This window comes from Coturnix japonica, chromosome 2, assembly GCF_054131305.1.
Source record: "Coturnix japonica strain WE chromosome 2, WE-NBRP24, whole genome shotgun sequence".
NCBI classification, from domain to species: domain Eukaryota; kingdom Metazoa; phylum Chordata; class Aves; order Galliformes; family Phasianidae; genus Coturnix; species Coturnix japonica.
Genome location: NC_140664.1, coordinates 85290806 through 85313017, shown reverse-complemented (window position 1 = coordinate 85313017; position 22212 = coordinate 85290806). Strand labels below are relative to the sequence as shown.

At 37.1% G+C, this 22212-nt stretch overlaps 1 protein-coding gene across 3 annotated transcripts in view; it reads left to right on the top strand.

The window, feature by feature from the left end:
• The window catches only part of TRIO (trio Rho guanine nucleotide exchange factor), a 221798-nt gene that overhangs the window by 11129 nt on the left and 188457 nt on the right, over positions 1-22212 (top strand). The gene's annotated exons all lie outside the window — the stretch shown is intronic.

Below are 22212 nucleotides of genomic sequence, written 5' to 3'. Positions count from 1 at the left end.
GGGTTGGAAGGGACCTCAAGGATGTTGAATCTTCAACCTCCCTGCCGCAGACAGGACCATCAACTTCCACATTTAATACCAGACTAGGCTGCCCAGGGCTCCATCCAACCTGGTCTTGAATGCCTCCAGGGATGGGGTATCCAAATGTATGTATGTATATTAAAAGGCCAGTTTCTCCAAAGTAGAAGGCTGCTTTTGAAAGGTAAACAAGAACACTTGCTTGACTGATTTACTTGTCTAAGTAGCTGAGCAAGGGGTTGCAAACCTGAACTTTATTTCTGATTCCATTATGGGAAAATTCTACTGCTTGTCTGTTGAATTACCATGTTGCTAGAGCTAAGTCAAGCCTGCTTATAAGAAATTGATAAAAATATATAAAATACAGCTTGGTGATTATAGCCATTACATTCTGTTATCTGGCGGTGCAAAAGGAATGGCATATTTTGTTGGATGCTGCAAGGTTTGCAGGGATTGCAGTCAAATTTGCCTGTCCTTAACTCTAAATAAAGGTGCAACTCTGATAACAATAACCACTCAGCATGTGTGTTAACTTTTTCTTGAGCTTGGAATCAAATGCATCCTTCCCTAGCCAAAGGGAAACATTTGAGAAGCTGTGACGCATTTACACAGATGAAGGAAGGAAATGTCCAAAAGAGTCAAAAGATAAAAATAGATCAGTTTACTGGGCTGAACTCTGGATGGGAATTGAAGAACTAAATATAAATCTAAATTTGTACCTTTGGGACTTACATAACTGAGTAGTATAACCCTTTCCTGTTTTTTCTTATGTTAAACGTTATAGTGGACAACCTCGGATAAGGACTTGAGTCAAACCTCTTGAGATGGTTTTGAAGTGGCTTAAATGGGTGACAGTGCTGGGAGTTTGATCTCCTCTAGATTATTGCTATAGCTCAGTGAACTTCTAGAAAAGTGGATTAAACTTTTTTAAAAATTTTTTTTTATTTTTTTATTTTTTAATGAGGTGCACACTAGAAACGATATCTCTGGGCTTCACTGGACAAAACATTTAAGCTACTAGTTAAATAGGGCTAATATCTGTGAGGTTAAAAAAGGGAATAATGTTTTTGCACCAGCTTCTACAAAGGAAGTAAATTTGCCTCTGACTCTGATGTTAAAAACAATAAAAATAATAAAAATGCCATCAAGTCTCCATAGCGGTTAAGGGAAAACATTCTAGTTCAGAGTGTTTAAAATTTGCATAATGGAAGAGGATGCTGTAAAAACTCTTCATATGCAAAGAACCATCCGGATTACTTTCCTTAGTTGATTATGGTAGTGCTGTCAAAATCAAGATAAGCTGTCTTTCTCTCTGGAGAAGAAATGCTACATTTTTGGGGGTACTGGTACTTTGTGGGAGAAGAAGTGTTACTATTAAAATAGTTTACTCATGAAGTGAAAGTAGTGGAAATTTATGGATAAAAATGATAGCACAATGATGTACAACTTAGAGCAGCAACTGTTTCCACTCCCCCTGCCCCCCTAGGTATGGCAGGTTAGATTTTATTTAGTATCTTCCCGTTTCTTAAGATATCGCTTAGGGAAGAATGTTTACTTGACAGATGTATTAATAGTTACAGTCTTGTTTGTTTTTCTTTTGGTTTTGTTTGGTGTTCCAGAGGAGCTTAGGAATGTTTTCTCAGGGTTGTTTTGGATGAATTTTCTGTCTTTGATAACTAAAATAGTATCTGTTCCAAGTAGCAATTTATCTGTTAAAGATGTAAACAGTTTGTAGAAAAATGACCTGACTACTTACAACAAAGCTACAGTAAGTCAGTTTAAACTTTGTATTTATGAAATACATTGTGATATAGTATTACAAATGCTCATTTTTGTAACATGGTTTTGAAATGGATGTCCATGTTGCTGCTCTCGTTGTGCTAACCCACTGTTCTGAAATTGAAGCTGTGAAAACTTGTTTGAAAGATGGGTTGGTTAGCTGAGCTGCAAGCTTAATGAGCAATGTTTTTGCTTGTAGGCAAATTTATGACTCGGAATTTGAGCCAGGGCTTACCTTGCAGTTCGTGTCCACTGAAGCAACAAGAAGAAAATCAAAGAACAAGAAGATACTGCTTTTGATAATTTTGTAGGTGGTATTTTGGAAGTGAAAAGGAAGTTGTAGAGTCTTATGTTTGATTATGAGAACATTAAGGATGAGCGTACCTCAGTATTAAGGCAGAATGCTTAATGGACAGCTTTTTAGTTGTCTGAGCAGCTTGAGCTCAGTTATGCATATGATGTAGCTTTTGTGTAGATATAGCAGAGGAAAAAGATTTGTGATGTTTTTTTGTGTGTATGTGTTCACAAACAAGCAACATAGTATCCTTCTCAGGGTTTGTTTTCTTGTGCAATGTCTTCCAGTACTTGGCATGGGAAATTCACTCCCACTTACTTCCTTTACTGATACTTTGTGTTCTGGCTTGCATTCTAGCTACAGACCTACAGAGGTGGGGACAGAACTAACTGGTTTGAGTTCTGTTTTAATAAGACTTGCTTAACTGTGGGGAAGATTTGACAAGGGATAGTCATCCCTTTCCAGAGTGGCTTTTTACTGTCTTAACTATCTTAACTGTTGTCCTAGTGTATACTATCACTTCTTTTGTTTTGTTTGCTCAATAAATAAGACAGAAGTCTGGCAGATGATGAGCTCAATCTGTAGGCATCAGTGTTCATGTCTATAGGAGGTCCATTATGCATACAGAGATAAGTAGGAGGTCATATGGAAAACTGTTGCATGCTTTGAGTGTTAAAGCGTGTGTGCTACATTTAATCAAGGTTGCACAGACAGCCTTTGTGCTGTATTGCCTAGTTTTTGAGTGCTTTCTGTGACTGCTTCTGGTTCTAGCTCAATTAACTCATTGTTTAGGGTCTATGTAAAGTTTTCATTATATGCCTTAGTGGATGACAGTAGATGACACTGATTTTAGCAGAATACACAGTGTTATCATGTTACATCTGAGTTAGCGGAACTATTTTGGGAATAGGAATGCATTAATTGACTATACAGTATTAAACAGAGTGGATGTGTTAACTGGTTTATTAAACAGAGGTGTTGATTACAGGAAAGAAAACTATCAATGCTAGTACTTCAGTGGGAAGCTGGGAGCAAACCATTAAGTTTGCTAGCTTATTCAAAAAAAAAAAAACAAACCTTGGTCTGATTTCTCTTCCTTGAGCATTAGATTATGCTACATTTGTTAAAACTAAGTGAGGGAAGATCTAAAATGTTGAATGTAAAATAAATAAATAAATAAATAAAATAGAAAGGAAGCACATGCTAATTATTCTTTCTTAAGCTTGCATATAATTAGACCTAAAAGGCATAAACTGCATTTGGTTTTCCACAGCATGGTAGACTAAGCTTCATGTGTAAAACCCTCTCTGGAAGAGCAGATGATGCTGAAGGGCTTTAAGTGGGTATACATACTGATGAATGACCTAAGTTACTACACTTGTGGGTTTTTGGTTGTCCAAATATAAGCAGAAAAATTGCTGCTTTAATAAGAAACTTTCTGAACTGAACTGTCATGTAACCTCTGAAGAAGGAAGCAATGCAGATGAAGGGATGCCTTCCTTTTGGATAGACAAGAATTATGTGCTATGTAAAAGCTGTGTTCCTACTATATGGTGAAACAGGAATTGACTATATATTATATATATAACATATATATATATATATATATATATATATATATATATATATATATATATATATATGCTTCTTCATAGTAAGCTAAATTTACTAGTGCATTAAATTGGATTCTTTGTTGAAAAGGGGCTAGGAAGATTGTTATCAGAGATATGATGCTGTATCTCCATAGTGAAGATGGATAGTGAAGGGAAGTATCTGGAAATATTAGTTATAACTTCTGTATTCATTGGCTTCAAAATCTTTGTGTTGGAGGTTGGTTCTTTTGGCATTTGAACAATGCATAACATAAGGACAATATTATTATCTACATTAAAAACAAGCATGAAATAGTTGTGTTTGAATGAGCTGCCCAGAGAAGAATCAGAGAGAAGGGCAGTTAATTGATGGAACTTGATAAGACATGGTTGATGGTTGGCCTTAATAATACTGAAAGTCTTTGCCAACCTAAATATTGTTAATGTGGTGTGTTTCTCATCTAAATGTTCACTCCTTTTGAAGCATGTTTGAAGAATTATGTCAGAGTTCAAGACCAAGTTTAGATTTGTTATACCATTGATACTGTAAAGAAAAAGAGGGAGAAATGAGCAAAACATTTGCTGACACTGGGAATTCATTGATCAATTTCTAATCATTGAGTAGGTCTTTGGTACAGACTGTTGAGCATCCAGTAATTGAAGTAGAGCTTCAGAGAATAAGCAATGGTGTCCTTATCTTGATTCTGCCAAAATATGCTGAGATCTCACTGATGTGAGAATTGATCTTTGAGAAGGCAGCAGTACTTCCCAGGATCACAGAATGGTAGGGGTTGGAAGGGACCTCCAGAGATCAGGTCCAACCCCTGCTACTATTGTTCATGTGTTTTTATTACAGTGATAATGGGCTAAAATAAGAGAGAAAAGCTGTTAATAGGCCATGGCCTAGATAGGCCTAGCATTTCTTCATATTCTGAAGAAAATACAAGAAACAGGAAAGGAAATTTTTGATAGAAGGCCTTAATAGGCCTTGGTAATGTAACACAAGAATTAGTTAAATTTAACTTGTATAACATTTTTTTAAAAAATGCCTTTTTCCATATCATTATTCTCCAAATTTCTGTTGCTCAAAAGTAGAAATGTGCTATTGGGCCTTTGTGGAAAGAGCAGTGCAGTTGTTCCAGGAATATGTTGGTAGCACAGTCTCAGATTCGGAAAGAACCCAGGCATATCAACATCTTTGTAGTCAGTTCCCTCGGTGTGGACTCTGATTTGCCAAGAGTGCAAAAGTGGATGTATTAAAAAGATATGCTTATCTCAGAAGATAAGATGAACCTTATCTCTAAGTAATTATCTTGTTGTGTTCGGGTGAGATTATTAATCACATCTTTTAATTAGAGAAATGCTTGAAAGTGTGGGCAGTAACTAAATGTTCTGCTGACAGTGTCCTCAGTCAGCCTGCTTAAGCAAGTTAATCAAACTCTCCTGCATCAAAAACGTATGGGTCCTAGTGAAAAATGGACTATGGTCAAAAGCTCTTGGTGAAGAAGTGTGACGTACGGAGCATATACTACCTTGAACTGAACCTATAAAAGGTCATCTAAGTCTCCTTGATTTTTGATTATTGCCTTCTAGTACAGAACATTAAAGGAAAAGCTGACTTTGTTAATACAAAGATTAGTATCCAAAAAGGACAGTTCAAATAGCTGAATAATTGAAGCTGACTGGAGAAAAAAGAGTTAACTTGAGTTTACTCCCTGGGCTAACAGTAATTTCAAAGTTAACATTCTGAGAAGTTGCTTTGACAGCGATCTTGGATCTAATCCTGCAGCATGTAATTAGAATTGTCATTCCATGTGATATTTAAAATGTTTATAACTGGCTTCAGGTTAGCACAGCAGCTGAATGTGGCTGAGCTATTTTTTTCAGATAGCAACTACTGAAGTAGATATTATCTGTGAAGATTATCTCACATAAACAGCATTCACGTTTCTAAAATGGGAAATAAATCATCATAAAGAAACAAATTTCAGTCCATGTGTTTTGTTCGCTGCCTTTAATTTAAGGAGCCATGTATGATGTTACTATTGGATATCTTGCTTTTGTGTCTTAGACAGACTTCTGAGTCCATTAAAGATATTTTTGCTCCGTATCTTAAAGATGAAATGTCAAGGTGCGATTTTTATTTTCAGCTGACGGAGGAACTTGACTGTCGAGTCTATGGAATTACTAATTGGCTGATAGCTTGAAAATGGCTCTTAATTAACAACATAGTTTTTATAGAGTTAGCTATGTATTAATTGTATTAGTGGCCTATTTTATTTATTTATTTATTTTACCTTCATAATTAGCATTGCTAAAGGGGTGATTTTTGCTGGAATCCTGTAATGGTAGAAGTGGAAAAAAAAAATGGTTAATGAAAGGATAAGAGAATCGTGTTCATACCTGGGGAAAAAATAAAATAAAATAAAATGTACTGGAAAATGCTGTACCTGTAGAGCCATGCTGATAAAAAGGAACAAATCTGTAAGACCAGTAGTTTACAGCAAACAATGCACAGTTCTAAACAGCATCATGCTCTTCTGAGGCCAACCTTAAATGTAAAACTTGAAATACATACTCGTTTCCTTTGCACTGCTGGTGGTTCTCCCTGTGAATGTGCTGTGATCTGTAGGTTGTAGTTGCTTCTGAAGTTAAAAATGATTATTAATTAAGTTTTGCTGAGGAATGGTGTCTGATAACACTGTACTTTTTTCCTTCTTCATCTTCTGGCTGCTAGATGTTGAAGAAAGAGTTGAATGTAGGCTATGCAACTTGAATTCCTGAGGAGAAAGAGGTCATATGTGTGTTCTTAAAACCTTTTTAGACACTGCATCTCTGTCTTTCCCTTAAGCTTTCAGAGACTTGTCTGATTATAGCCTCAATTAAATTCATGTCCTTTGATGAAGGAAGTCCTTTGCTTAATGTGTAGTTGTTATAGTTGGTACAGGAGGGCGTCGGGATCCAAAATTAATTGCCTCTTGGGACTGGTAGTGACGCTGAGGCATTAAAAAGAACATTGTCTCTCTCAAAAGCTTTCTGAAACAATTAGAAAATGTGGTATATCCTTATTACATTTAAGGAAGTATTGTTAGTATTGAATGTTGCTTCTTATTTTTCCTTTGTAACAATAAATATAAGGAAATACTTTGTTGAAGATGACCCAAGTTGAGAGAGGACGGCTGTAGTCTTCTTGCTGCTGTCTTGTTCTATGTTCTAGCTCCTAAGTGCAGAAGGGAGAACCTGAAGTTGACACCAAGGGAAGAGGGCATCTCATTACACAACCACTAACAAATGTGTCAGTGGTAGAACAATATGGTTTCAACATCCTGTTCTTTGCTTTGTACTGAATTCCTTCCTGTTTTAAGAACATGGTCTTTAAAATGCGGCTAATCAGCTTGAGTTGTAGGAACATTGTGCTTATTACCATAGCATCTGTACTGAGCGATTGGTGCAGCTGTTTCAGTTAACAAAAAAAGAAGAGTTAAGTAGGCATTGGCTGTGGGGTAGAAGGGTTGTTAAAGCAGATCAGATATGCAAGGGTTAAAAGAAGGCAGAACTTGGGAGGGGCTGAAGATCAGTTTGCCTGTGGGATCTCAGGGGTAGAGGAAGAAGGAACAACCAGGCCTGACTGTGCTAGGTGACTTGGATACCAACACACTGCTGCCAGTTAATCTAGATGAATCTCAGCCAAGTAAACAAGGGCTGCTAAGAAACTTGGTGTCAGCTTTCACAGCCTCTTGCATAAAGTCGGTCAGTATATAGAAGGTTAGGCTTTCCTTGCTCAATTAAAGGAAACACCTAATTTTCAGTAGTTCTCAAGCTAATATCCATGCACTTGTGTGACATGAACTTCAAAAGGAAAATCTGAGGTGTCTAGTATACGCTTTCTTTCTGACTAATTTCTGTGACTTGTACTGGACTCATTGTGGGCAAGCAAGGAAGGGAGAGAACTATGTTTTTTCAATAATTGTATAATTAAATTCATTGATGGTAGGCCAAGAATAGTGATCACAAGGGTTGGTGCTGAATCAGAAGGAATACTTTAAATGGTGCTCTGTTAAACAGTGACATAATTGCCCTCTCTTTCCCCTTCTTGGCTTATTGGATGACTGAATTGCTCATTTCATACTTGACTTTGAGTTTGACTGGAGCTGTGAATCAGTGTTTGTGAGAATTCTGTGTCTGGCTTGTGTTCTGACTTTCCTTTTATGAGCTGGAGAGGCTTGCTGTGTTATTCCTAACTATGTAGTGAAAGTCCTCTTAAACTCTCCTTGTTATGAGTGGGTGAAAATGTTTGGCAAACACACGAATCAATAATGGCTTATTTTCTTCGCTGCTGCTATTCAAAAGCTGCACTGTCCTTTTTGTATTTGTACAGATAATCGATGTCTGTCCCAAAATGATAATTAACAGGGATAGATAACTTTGGGGACTTCCTTTGCAAAGTCATCCTGCAACTATACGTATTTCTGAACCTGCTATTGTTTTCATACCTGATCTTTTGTCAGCAGTGGCAAGGATTGCATCAAAATTATAAGAGCTTATATGCAGTTAGAAAAAATTGACAATTATTTTTGTTAAAGTTATTCACTGGTTTACCATGCTGCTGAAATGTCTGGAGCTCTACAAATCACGAAAAGAGTAAGTAAACTAAGTGAAGGCTGTTAAAAAGGAAATAAACACTTGTCTCAGTTGTGAGGAAAACACTGTGTATAATGTGACCTGTTATGTTTTCATAAAGAAGAGACTGACTTTTTAATGGCCTAGTCTAACATGTCCATTTTGCTTGCTGACTGAAATTGAAAATTAAAATGAGGGAAAAATACTTTCATGATTATAGTTTTTCCCTTGGGAACAATTTCAATTGTGGCTTTCTCATAAGAGAGATGGTGGCTTCCTTTCTATTTTTGCGGCATGAAAATTCAGATCTGTGTAGCCTGTTTCCAAAGTTAAGAAAATTCTAGATGTCAGCCATGGAAGATATAAACAACTTCCAGGTGCCTGCAATTTGAGGAAGTCGCTGAATCAGATTGCCATCTTGATGTGACCTTTGCCAAAAATAACTGTAGTAGTACGTGCACAAAGTGCTTGTGTGGTGTAGTGAAAAGAAGACAAAACAAGTTATTTTAATGTACAAGATCTGTTTGTTTTTTTAGGTTTGTGTTTCTGTAATGCAAAGACAAGCTATTGAGTCTGTCTTGTTTTGGTATTCAAGTCAGTAGCATCTTACTCCACAGAAGGACTGCAAGGTAGACTGCAGGTGTTCGTGCTGTTCCAAATCAGTGGAGCTTACTGTCTTTGGACAGCTTGCTTTGCTCCTGTATTTTACTTCTTGGCCTATGGAAAAATTACTTTAGTACCATAATTTATACTTAATGGGTGCTAACAAAACTAAAGCCTCAAACTGCATTGTTCTGCAAGTCGGGATGTGCTATAGGTAAAATATCTGTACCTGCCCAAACCTTAAAGTATAGGCAATTTATTTATGTTTCAGTGGTGTGGTTTAAAGGAAAGGAAGTCTTCAGTGAGCAGGAATTAGAAAAAGATTACTTTTCCCTGCGTTCTGTAGGCCTGATACTGCATAAAGTCTGAGCGAGTGTCTAGAGCTTTCAGTGGCTATTTCCCATTGGCATTTTAATTCAGCTCAGAGTGTGTTTTTGAAGTGCATCTGTTGATTGACCCATTTTATAGCTCTTTGCTCTGCATTGTGGAACATCAGAGATGCAAAAATAGGATTCATTTCAGATACCATTAAAGATATCCATAGATACTAAGTTCACACAACCAGGAAACAGCTGGTTCAAAGTAAAACCTCCTGCAAAACATGAATCCTTAGCACCACGGTTTTGCTGACTGATCTTCTGTTGTGCCGCACAGCATATTTTTTCTTTCATCCTAGAATTAGAGGTGTGAAGGGACATATATGAAGAGAGGGAAGAAGTCTTATTTTCGGAAAGAATTCAGTCTGCCCTTGCTACCTTTGCTTGCCTTTCCAAATTGCTGTTGGTTTCATAAACTTGTTTGTAGAACTTAGCTTGAACTGTGTATTATCTAAGGGCATAGTTACAGTATGGAATGACAGGGAAATTCAGGCATGTCTTAGCCTTTTCATTCTCAGGGAAAAGAAAATGGTGTGGCTGGAAGCCAGCCTGTAACCTCTGAATGAAAAGGGCTTGTATGGATAAACATACCTAAATCTCTTCCAGAAGAGAATAGAGACTCTCCCATTGTCTTATCCTAACATCTCATTCAAAGACAGTACAACAAATTTCTGGGTTTACTTAACATCAAAGAAATCTGTGGGCTGAAAAGGATACCTCAAGCTGCAGTGTATTCTGACTTGTATGGCTCCCAGTATTCCAAATTTCAGTGCATTTTTCTGTCTTCTGGTGGAAAAGCATTTTGTTCTCATTTGCATCGCTCTGTTAATAGATCATTTGTGAAATCGAAATTGTCAGGCGTGATTGAAAACAGTCCCTACAGATTCAGAATTGCCATGTTTGGAGTTGTCTAGAAAGAAGAAAGTATCATTTATGGGATGATTTTCTTGCCTCCTCATACAGCCTCTTTCTCACTGCCATTCCATTTTGCAGCCAACCCTACAAGGGCAGAATTGCCTTGGTCACACAACTATTGAGTTCTGCAAATGTGTGTTGATACCAAGGAGTAGATCTCAGCTGAGGTTTTATTCAAGCATGCAGGGCTCTAGTGAGAATGTCATCTTCTGTTACGATGAATTCTGCTTGCCCAATGATGGCCAAACCACAAACCCAGGAAAGTCTCCACAAGCATGGTGAAAACTTCTGTAGCTGCAGTCAACACTGAACTGGGTCTTCCAAAGCCAAATGGGTGTTTATGTATTTTCAGTGACCTGCAGAATTTATTATCCATGAAACTTGCATTGTCCCCTTGGGATTGCGTACACTTTTGTCTCTTGGAAATCCAGTGGTCGAGAGTTTTATTGCTTTTACTATATGTTGTGAGAAAGGCTACCCCCTTATGTTGTTTTAAACCTGCTACCTTCTGGTTTTCTTTGACTGTTCTATCTCTTGTGTTGGAAGAACTGGCCAAGAATTAACTTTTCTTGTCTGGCTCACTCATAGTTTTATAAAATGTTCTCATGTTGCCCAGCTTTTCCACGCCAAGGAGACCTACCCATATGTTTTGTGTAGGACTCATTTTAAATATCCTGGTGGTTGCCAAACTTTAACTAATGTTTGTATCTTGTTTGAGGAGGTAGAACTAGATTGTGTTGAAGATGTGAGCACACAGCAACTTTACACAGCTTCTTAGTGTTATTAATTTTCTCTTTGCCACTAATATTAAGCATTTGTTCAGAGTAGTTGCTTTTTGAGCTTCTTAGTTCTTTCCTTTGTGACTGCTACTGTTTTAGTCTACATTGAGAATAACCTTGAAGATAACATGGTTTAAATACTTGGCTAACTTGTAAATAAAACTGAGACAGTCTCCAAATCAGTGCCAGTATAGTTTGGGCATTAGGTTGGAGTTAAACAATATCCCAGTGTGAGAATGGTTCAGAGTACTTAGAAGTCTGTTGTCATGGATGTAAGTGAAAGTGTTAGTGACCTTGCATTGCCCGACTGCAGGAAATAAGCCTTGGGTCTAGGAAAATCTTGAAATTAGTTTTTAATCTTTAAAAGGAAGGTGGTTTATTTCTAGTCCCTTCAAATCCTGTCTCTCAGTTGTCGATAACTCGAGTCTGAAGTAACTGACCTTGGGAAAGTTTTGAGCTCAGGTATATATATATATTTTCTCATTACTTTTGCACAATAGCTGTAATACAAATTGTCATTAAACATGAATCTTTGAAATATCTGCACACTGTTGCATCTGTTCGTGGGATTTGTGATCATGCCAGTAGCACATTGTTAGAGTATAGAAACAGAGGGCTGTCCATACTCTGGTAAGGTGATATTTATAAATTAATTGCAAGGAAAATAATAAAATCATAATATACAGAAACAGGTTTTATGGTTTAAGTTCATTTATACCGATGCTATCACAGTCTTCTGTTTGGACACAAGGTGAGGTGAAACATTCGTGCCTGGTGGTTTATGAATGTATCAGTGCCATTAATAATGACATTTAAATGGTTCTTAGAACTGAACTTTGTATTTGAGCTCTTGGAGAACTATCATGGCCATTCATTGATAGTTCATCCAGTTGTGAAAGAATTCCTAGGAGTCAATGTTTCACACAAAGCATTATGAGCAGGAAGAACTTGGGTGGTACAGTTGAAGAATAGATTTCTTCAGTAGGGTTTATATAAGAGTATCTTATAAAAATATTAGGCCTTAGTGTATTATTCACTGCAGAGAGTATTTCTACAACAGCTGAACTAACTAGACTAGTTACTGTTTGTTTTAAATACCAAGTTCCTTAAATAATTAGTACAGTCTATCATTATTTTGTAATCATAATGATTATAATCATATCATTTGTGAAGATAAGCAATAAATATAATAAACTTGTAATGATAAACTTTAGTCTAGATGCCCTTAAAATACAAGAAGTGATAACAAAGGCAAAGGCAACTATAATCTTGCAGCCTGCTCAAATTACCATGTCCTCTAGGCAGTGAAACCTACATTTATTTTAGTCCTGCCAAATTAATTGTGGAGCCTAATGATGAATGAGAATAGAAGTGAGTTGAACGTTAATAATCTGTAGTTTTTTTTTTATTATATAGAGAAGCTAAGAAATCTAGTACAAGTTCATATATGTATGTATGTATGTATATATTTAACTCTACAACACCTGTATTTGGTGATAAAAAGCCAACTTTGGAAAATGCCATCCTTAACTGTACAATGCAAAGCATATGAATGAAGAAAAAGCACTTGCAAAACTGAAACAATTTCTATTTAAGATTCTTTTTTTTTGGGGGGGGGGGAGGTGGGATGTGGGGGGGATCCCTTTTCACAGGATATTCAGTTGCCAGGGAATGTAATAGTCCTGTATTATAAAGGTAAAAGAATTCGGAATGCATGCATGAAATTATTACCACTGGTTTATACTTAGATATTTCCTGGATGTAGAACAAAATTATTTGTGCTTCATGTGCAAATGATGTGCTCTTTCTACTTTTAAATACTTGTTCACAAAGAAGTTTGAAAAGTCCATTATTATCCTTAATCATACTGTGTTTCTCATAAAATAAGCATAATACCAGAGCTGCTGTTCTGGCTGCTAAGGAATATTTTTGGATTAAGCTTGACTATGAATGCATGTAATTATAGAAATAAATGCCATCTCTTTGGTCTGTGGAAATTGGGAAAGCTGCTGATCACATAAAAGAGTTATTAAGTCATGGTCTAGGTTAGCTGTTACTGAGGTTATGGTTTAATTCTCTTGATGCAACTTTTCTGAGGAGCTGCTTATTGATACCAGTCAATCCTCCTAGCATTCTTGAAATAACTTGTTTATGTCCCCTGCTGAAATGTCTGTGTACCTGAAAAGTTAGAAGACTTTCATATTAGTGAAAAATGTTTAGATCCTGAATGTTAAGATGGTAAACAGTGTTTAGTTATCACAGTTGTAAAGGGTCTGTTTTATTTATTTAATTGTTTTAAACATTTACCTCAATCTTGTGTAGTGTATTAGGCGGTAGGCGGGGTCACGGGATGTGACGGGACAGGTCCCTCCTTAGTTAATATTCATGATGGGCGGGATTAGCCCCGCCCACTTTCTAGCAGGTTCTATACCAAAAGTTATATAAGGGTCTGTTTGTTTTAATAAAATGCCTTTTGCCACGCACTCCCTTGTTGTGTTGGCATCTGGTCCAGCCGCGGATGCCCGGGCACGAACAGGACGCACGGCACCATGTAACAGTCTTGTAATAATATTTGCAGCTAGTTTGGAATTAGCAAGGCTAAAGTCTGTATTGGTTTATTTCACATAACCTTTTCTTATAAGCATTTATAAGAAGGGGTTTAACTAATTGTATATGCCAAACAGCTCAAAATATAGTGCAAGTGGGGAAGTGCCTGGTTGGAACAAATCACAGAATCTCAGAATGGCCTGGGTTGGAAGGGACCTCAAGGATCATCAATCTCCAGCCCCGCCTGCCGCAGGCAGGGCCACCAACCTCCACATTTACCACTAGACGAGGCTGCCCAGGGCCCCATCCAACCCGGCCTCAAACAGCTCCAGGGATGGGGCATCTGCAGCCTCTCTGGGCAGCCTGTTCCTGCACCTCACCACTCTCATAAGCAAAGAACTTCCCCCTGACATCCGACCTAATCCTTCCCTCCCTCAACTTAAAACTGTTTCCCCTTGTCCTGCTGTTATCCACCCCTGTAAAGAGTTTAGTAATTTGTTAACCTGGTTGGGTATTCCAGCAGCACCAGGCAATCCTTTAATTAAATATTGTTTTTTTCTAGTTGTTGAAATCAAGTTGTTATTGATCAAATGCAATATATGTAGACTAATTCGAGTGCTATTCAATCAGAGTAACATCTGTACTGTCTTTAAAGCGCTGTCTATTAAAAGGAAATGTCTTAAATGCAGGTGTGTTGTGTGTCATGGCAAGCTCTCCTCAAGGGACAGTTGAAATGGGTGTGTACCTTTCATGTTGCGTAGGCTTAGGGAAGCAGGAGTGTAGCGGAACTCTCAGAGGAAGTTTAATGTTTAACGGTTTAGTAAAGTGAACAAAATGCTCCATTCTTTCAATGCCTAATCATGATGCTGATGTATTCAGCCTTAACATTGAGATCTAAAAGGAATAAAAACTACACCTTGTAACTGTGCTGCTGGTGGTGGCAGCAGCAGTTGCCACGTGCTAAGGAGTGCAAGGCAGTGAAGTCCCAGTGAGCAGCTGAGGAGGCTTTGGAGCTCAACAGTCTAGGGATATGTGTCTGTGAAGGCAAAAGCACCAGCAGACTGCTGAGAATGTACTGGCTGAGTGTGGCTAGTTCAATTCCAAAAAGCCATGCAAAGCCTATTCCTGTCTGCTAGTCATCTTCAACTTCTGAAGAGGTATGAGGCCTGGCACATTTTGCCTTTTTTTTTTTTTTTCCTCCCAGATGTGAAAAATTAGGGCATCCTTAGTACTTGTCCTTGATCTACTGTTTTTTATGTTAACAGCGGATGTCATAATTCACTGTGTTAATTGCACAATGGTTTAATGCAGCCTGTCTGGCAACAGCTCTGCTTTGGACAGCACGTAAGTAACTTTAAGTGAGTAAGTTCTCATTCAGTGTCAGTGGCTTAACCCCTTCTCCCTGTCTGCTCTAAGACTTGAGTTTACAGTAAAAAAGGTAGCTTCTTCAAACATCTGTAGTTGGAACATGTGCGAATCTTACTAACAGTGTACTCAAAAATTAAGTGTGTGGTAATGACATTTTAAAGCATTCAATAACTTAAATGTTTCTAAACATTACAAGTAGTTTCTGATACCAGTAATAAAATTATTATCTTGAACATGAAGACTGGAAACACAGAAAACATTTTTGAAGCACATAAGAGAAATTATATTTAAGTCCAAAAAAGAATTTTACTTTCTCATTATTTCTTATTCAAGAAATTCTGTGTTGACCTGACTGTACTACATGTTCTACTAAGAAGCTTACGTCTACTTAAAACAAAAACAAACTGTCTTTAACTAAGAATTCTAGTAAACTGAATGTAAAGAAGTATGTATCTTTAATTACTTATCTAAAGGTTCAGTTTTAAGGTGCTATAGGAAAAAAAAAAAAGACAATTATATAAAAATACCCACCTAGGTATTCTGAATTGCAGGCTAGATTAATCCTTAGTGATTTTGTATATGATTGTAAGCAAAAATGCATAGTGCCTGTGTAAATCCACTTCCAAGCAGTATTAGTTGTTTGCTTTACATATCTGCTGTTTCATTGTGTTGTTTGGGATACAGCTGAAGTAAGGAAATAAAGGAAGAAATACCAGAGGATACACACAGGTAGAAATTGTTTGGTGCTTTGAATGCTCTTTGGCCAAGGTGGTGCTATAGCTGAGTGAAGTAGCAATTCCTTCCAGTTGGGTTTGGAAGTAAGTGAATGCTGACATGAGATACAGAAGTAAACTGTTTCCTGGTTCGGTGTTAAAATGTAAGGGGCAAATTTTAAAAGGAATTGTATCTCTGTTGTTTCAGACTTGATCTGTTCCTCAGATGCCTTTGGGATTAAATAAAAACAAGTAGGAATTACTATGCATTAATTTTAGAGTTTACTGCTGATTTGGGGCACTTGAGAGTTGGCTCATAAACTAGAAGATACCACAGTGTGCTTTACTCTTGAAGCAGTGAATAATTTTGAAACAGAATCAGGATTAAATACTGCATCAGGGATACCGGTTTGTGATGTTCTCTAGAAAATGGCAGAGTTAGAATCTTGTAAGTTGTAATTAAGACTCAAAACTCAGACTTACTGAAAATAGGTAATTAAAGCATGAAACGAGGGCTTATTTGCATCACTGAAAGATGTATGGGTTTTCCATTGGCAAGCTTAATGATCACTACTGAAATACTGCTGAGTGAAGTCTTAAAACATTTGTCTGTAAGTGCTTCAATCTAATGGCTTCAAACAAGTAAAATGTCTGCAGAACTTTTGTAGAAAGCATTCCATATATTAGTTGTGCTTCTAGAGTAGGTGGATATAACTAAAATGAATTTAGTCCTTTTGCAGAAAACTTTTTAAATATTTTCCAGATGCAAGTCTAGTGGTAAGCTTCAAGAAGTCACTTTTACTTAGGTTAGGCTCAGTTACTGGGAGGTTATTGAATTTATCCCTTTCCTCCTTAGCTTGTGCAGTTATTCCCTGAAAAGAGATAGATGTTCCACACCAGTTGCTAAAATTAACTTTGAGCCACTTAATGTGGAACAGTGCTTTGAAAATCATCTAGAAGTGGAGGAGGTAATTCTATAATGTGCACTGTGAGAACATCATGGTGCTTTCATGTTTTTTTTTATTGTTGTTGTTGTTGCAGGGGCATGGGGGGGAGTGGTGGGGTACTCAGAAATCTCATTTCAAATGGAATCCCTTCAAGAAGAAGGTAAAATGGAGGGCAAAGTGAGAGGTGGCGTATACAGAACAAAGTAGTGGAGGGGGATTCCTAGTTGCAGGGCACCCTGTAATCGAGAAAACAGACTGTGAAGATATGGTGAGCCTTGAAACTTGATTTGCTTAAGTATTTAAATGTTTAAAAGCATATAGAAAAGGTTTAATTTGTTAAGTTCAACAACCAAATGAAGTGCAATGTTGTTTTATGTTTGAGGCATGACTTGATTAAAAAGAAGAAAAAAAAAACACAAAAAAATGAAGATGTGTTAAGGTGTTTAGGAATATCTGAATCATCTAAGACAAAAATTATTGGTTTGATGCTAAGCAGCAGATGTTGAAAGAAGCACTTACATATGTTCTGGTGTGTATTTTGTTTTTGTTAGTCTAAGAAATGCATCAGCTAATCAATTATGAATACAAGAATTTGGAGACATGATGAGCTTTGATTATTAACTTAAATTTTGTGAAAAGCATTAACCATTTCCCTCTGTTATGTTTCACCTTTAATGGTAGACTGTGCTTCTAAGTTGATGCTTGTGTGTGGCTGAAAAGCAGTGATGTGAGAGAAGAACATTTAAATGAGAGTCATTGGCCGTAAGGTTATAGAAAAGTAACCTGGAGATTTACTGAACACTGTCCTTGAAGAACCTACTGTAATGTGCTAAGCTTGTGTTTGCTCAGCTTGGACTAATTAAACCTGGAAGGCTAATGTGTTATTATTGTTTTCTTGATATTAAGTGAGAGTATTTGGTGTTTAGAAGTGAAGCTTATATATAATAGGACTTAAGAAATATCTAAGTATTTTTAGGAGCTGCTACAAGCATGTGATTCATTTGTAGGTGATGAAAGCATGGTGGATTCATTTAACATCAGTATGGCAATGTAAATTATATGCTCAAATGTTGATGAACACAGATTTCTTGCATTCCCAACATCTATGTTAAAATCTATTTTTTTCCTTATAATTAATTGTGCAAAAAACCCGTTTCTGATAGTAGGAGAGAAGAGTTTATTGAAAAGAGGTTTGGGGAAAAATGCAAAGCTGTACCACTAATGGAATCTGGATAGAATAGGTGATAATCAACTAACAATTTTTATTTTTAAAATAGATTATCGAAGTTTTCAAGTGACTAATCTTGATTGGGAAATAACCTTTATTTAGTAGTAACTAGAGTTGTTAGAATTCATGTTGGCAGCATGGTGGGCATTCTATAACACAGGAGTTGGAGAAGATCAGATCATAACCAGTAGTGGTTCACAGAAAGTTTCAACTGTCTTGTCATTCTTCATACTTGTACCTGTTATATAGTGTTAGAGTTACTCATCTCAGGAGTGTCTGTACAAAACTCTAGACATGGTTAACTGTAAAAGAGTGAAGTTGGTGTGTGCAAAGAAGTTAGAAGGAACTGGAGATGCTCTGGAAAACTATGAAATAATTTGGATCAGAAAAATGGTTCAGTTCATAGCAGAGTTGCTGCTTAACTGAACTGAAGAATTAACGCTTACGTGAAAACATGGTGGAATAAAAATAATTAGACAATTTGCTGTGATTGTATGCACACAAAGAGGAAGCAAAGTGGTATTGGTGGAAATAGATGGGTACAAGTGGAGCCATTTTTGAACATTAAATCCTTTCTGATTAATAGGAAAAGGTAGAGGAAAGCAGAGGTCATCAGTTGTGTTTTCATAACCAAAATTGGTCAAAATAACTAGAGGAGTATTTTGATTACCAAGTTTGGATTTGTGTGTCTGTCTGGACAGCATGTATTTCTGCCTCAGGAAAAGGCTCTTTCAGTTGTAAGATTGTAAAAGAACTGATCGTGGTGGTGTGTTTTTGTTGTTGCCAATGTGTATGTGCAAACATTTATTAGTGTCAGAACTGTCAGTATGTTGAGGTAACATTAAGCTGAAAACAAGGCTGATTATTACTGCTTAGGGATTATCGTGCTAAGTGTCAGTTTGAGAAAGCTCCCCCAAAGATGCTGAGAAAGAAGAGTCAGGAAATAAAGTGAAAGAGCTTTGACCAGTCTGTGACCAAAGAATAAGAAAGACATCAAAAAATTTTTGTTGCTGTTATAAATTAGTGAGTTTCTGTAGGTCTCATAGTGCTGTTTACTACGTGACCTTACAGTATGGTAGTGATGCTTGATGGTGTTTGTTATACTCTGGAGTCCAGTAGTTCCTAGGAAGCGCCTGAACTGCTGGATAGCTTAGCATGATACAAGTTGAATATTGTTGAGCTAGAGAGAACAGGGGAAAGGAACAAATTAGAGAGGATTAAATTTGAAAAAGAAATTTAAAACTATATAATATGAATATTTTTTTCTTGCAACTCATAGATATGAAACATGTATGATTTATGTCCAATCTCAGTGGTACCTATTTTGCTTGAATTTTCAATTTTTTAGCCTAAACATGGAGAACTGTGTTAGACTGAACATGAAAGTACTGATAAGATTATACTGATTCAAATAGCCTGTCCTGTCAGTATTTAAAATACAGTAGCTTTGAAACTGAGCAGTACTTTATGTGTACACAGATGACCTTCTGGTAGGTCAGATGCATCTGGAAGTGCTTCATGTTAACGTTCCTGTTCAGACGTACTCTTTGCACGCAGTCACTGCCTGTGCTGTGGAGAAGGGAGATGTTATCTGCCCAAGCACAAGGAGATGGCTTCAGACTCTCGAGAGCTGAAGAAGAAATGGAGCCTTGCAGACTTTTATTCCTGATAACCTGATTACAGTTTTTAACTTGAACTGATGAATTCTTACTGTTTAATAAGCTTTTCCTTGTTTCTTAAGGTTTAAGAAAAAAAAAAAAGAGAGAATTTATGTGTAGATAACTGTTTGTTTGGTATGTAGAGGAATAGGAGCATAGGTCTGACAAGAGGATGTTAGGGTTTGTTTCAACCAAAAAGCAAAGCAAAAAAAAAGCAAATTTATTTTGGATATAACATGATTTAAGCCACACTTTTTTCCTTACCTTGTGTATAAATGTGAGACCCTGGATATGGAAGACTGCATGGGTTGGCCTTGTACAAGAGAAGTGGGTCTTGCTAAGGATGTTATTTGGAGGCGTTTTGCATATTGGTAACAAAGTCTCTTGGATGAGTTAATATTTAGTCTCTTGGATGAGTTAATGTTTTTCTCAAGTTGGACCTAGTGGTGCCACAGAAGCCCTGTGGGTGAAAGAGAGGGAATGATACAAATTATCATTGGAGAGATTTATCATATCTGAATGCCAGTAACTGGGTGTTAAGCATTGGAAAGGAAGTACACAGATTCCCAGAAAAAGTAGGAAACTTGGAGGGGGAGTTTCAGTTGTAGCTGTACTGGATAATTAGCATTGTGGTTTACAGGGTATAATCTTCCCTGATTCTTGTCATGAGGAAGTCTCTTGCCTACCTCTCATTTCTATTCCTTTTGTTAACAGAAACTTGAAGTTTGTTACTAGAGCACTCTAGTAAACTTGATCGTTTATCAAAGCTGACTGGTCAAATAGTTGCTGGTATTTGGGATAAGTTGTACTTGGAGTAGTTGCAAGTATCAGTGAGGCACTTAGACTTTTGAAAGGGGATTTCTTATTACTGCAATGGTTATTATCTTGTGGATTGTTGTTAAACTTGTGCTAGTTGCACTATGGTACAGACAGGCTGCTGGGGGCAGCGATGGTGCACCCAAATTCTGTCTGCAAGAAGATGCAACAGAGCTGAAAATGCTGAGTGAGTGGAATCATGGCTGGTGGTTTCAGAAGGGGAGAATACTATGTGAGTTGTGTAACGAAATACATAAACATCTCAGTTGCTTGTTTGCTTTAGATACTTAAGTGTTTGTATATTCAAATACCATTATATAGTCAGTTTTGACCAATGATATCCAGTAAGTGTTATACTTGATTCTTTTGCCTATATGATGCATGTGTTTTGTTCATTCTAGACCTCAGACAATGCTGTTTCATACAGAGGTGGCTCTTATCTTTGACGTGGTTCACCTGCAGTCCCCAGAAACTCACGCTGTGATGTGAATTGTTGTTATTTTGAAACTGCTGGTTGCTACAAAAACTGTTAGTGTGAGAGTAAATAAGGGAAATAGAGCTGTCTTCTTTTGTCTTAAGGATTATTTGCTGTTATCAAAGCCTGTGAAGGTCTCCTAGAGGGTAAAGAAGACTCTGAAATGATGATCTAGAAAGCATCCTGTAAAAACCGCGTATGGTTTGGGATTCAAAAGCCTTAAGATATGTGATGGTTCGGTTCATGGAAGGAAATTTAAATCCTCAGTCTTGTGTCTTAAAATTACTGTAATTTGGGTCATGAAGATTCAGTGCAAATCAAAAGCTACTTGGAAAAAAATCACTGAATTTTACTGACTGAGTAGAGTTGAGGCATATGGCATGTCATGCAAGTGTTGTCACATCAAACTCCAGAATGCGTGCTGGATGAATGCACATCACATCAGGACGGGTTACTGGCAAGCTGTGTGTTAGAATTGCATGTAACACTTTCTAAATCCAAAGTGAAGACAGCAACAAGTGTACTGAATTTTATTAGTCAGTGAAAATGTAACTTAGGCATTGGGGGAAAGGGAGGCTACTAACTTTTTAGCTACTACAGCATTCTCCATTTGAGACCTAGATGTCAGCAATAAGCACAGCTCTTTTCTATGGAGCAGCTGTTGGCTGCTGATAGCATCTCTTGCATCCCAGTTCATTGTGTAGTTAAACCTGGAAACCAGCTGAGAGCTGCAATAGCTGGAAGGGCAGTATTTGGAGATGTGGAAGTGTCTGATCTTTTAGCAGTTTACAAACTCGAGCAAGTGGGAAATCACTTCCAGTGGCTCAATGACAATTAGTAAATCAGCTTTTCTAATCCTGCAGTTGAAACTGTAAGAGGTCAGGAAAAACTGCTAGCAGTTTCCCATTGCTAAGTTAACTTTTTAACATACTTTTGGCTCATGGGAGCCGAATGCTGAGTGTTTTCTTAGGTTTATTTACTTATTACCTTTAGAAATGTCTCTTCTTGAAGGCATGCTTTCTTGAGTAAATTGCTGCAGCTCTTGATTTCAATGCCTATTTGTTTATGTGCTATTCTGATTGGTTATCTTTCTGCTTTTTTTGGCTGAAGATGTTTAGTATGGGGGTGGGTTCTCCCTTTATCCCTTGCCATTTGGATTGATGTTAGGCTTTCTGTGTTTAGCCTTATAATTGTGTGAGCAAAGCAGTTTTAACTGGGACAAATTAGCCTTTTGTTGGCTTGTGTAGGCCGGAGTACTGAATAGATTCACTTGCAATGACAAAATGAAATTTGATAAATTTCAGCATGGGGTCATCTTGTTCTCTGTGGGGTAAACAAACAAGACATTTCAAATTGCCATTAAGAAAACATGATGCCACTTCAGTTTCTGGTGTCGCATTATATTCCTTGAGTGTATAACTTCATTGAAATTTACAAATAAAATTAAGGTTTGGCCTGTAATTTATTATAATGGAGAGAAAT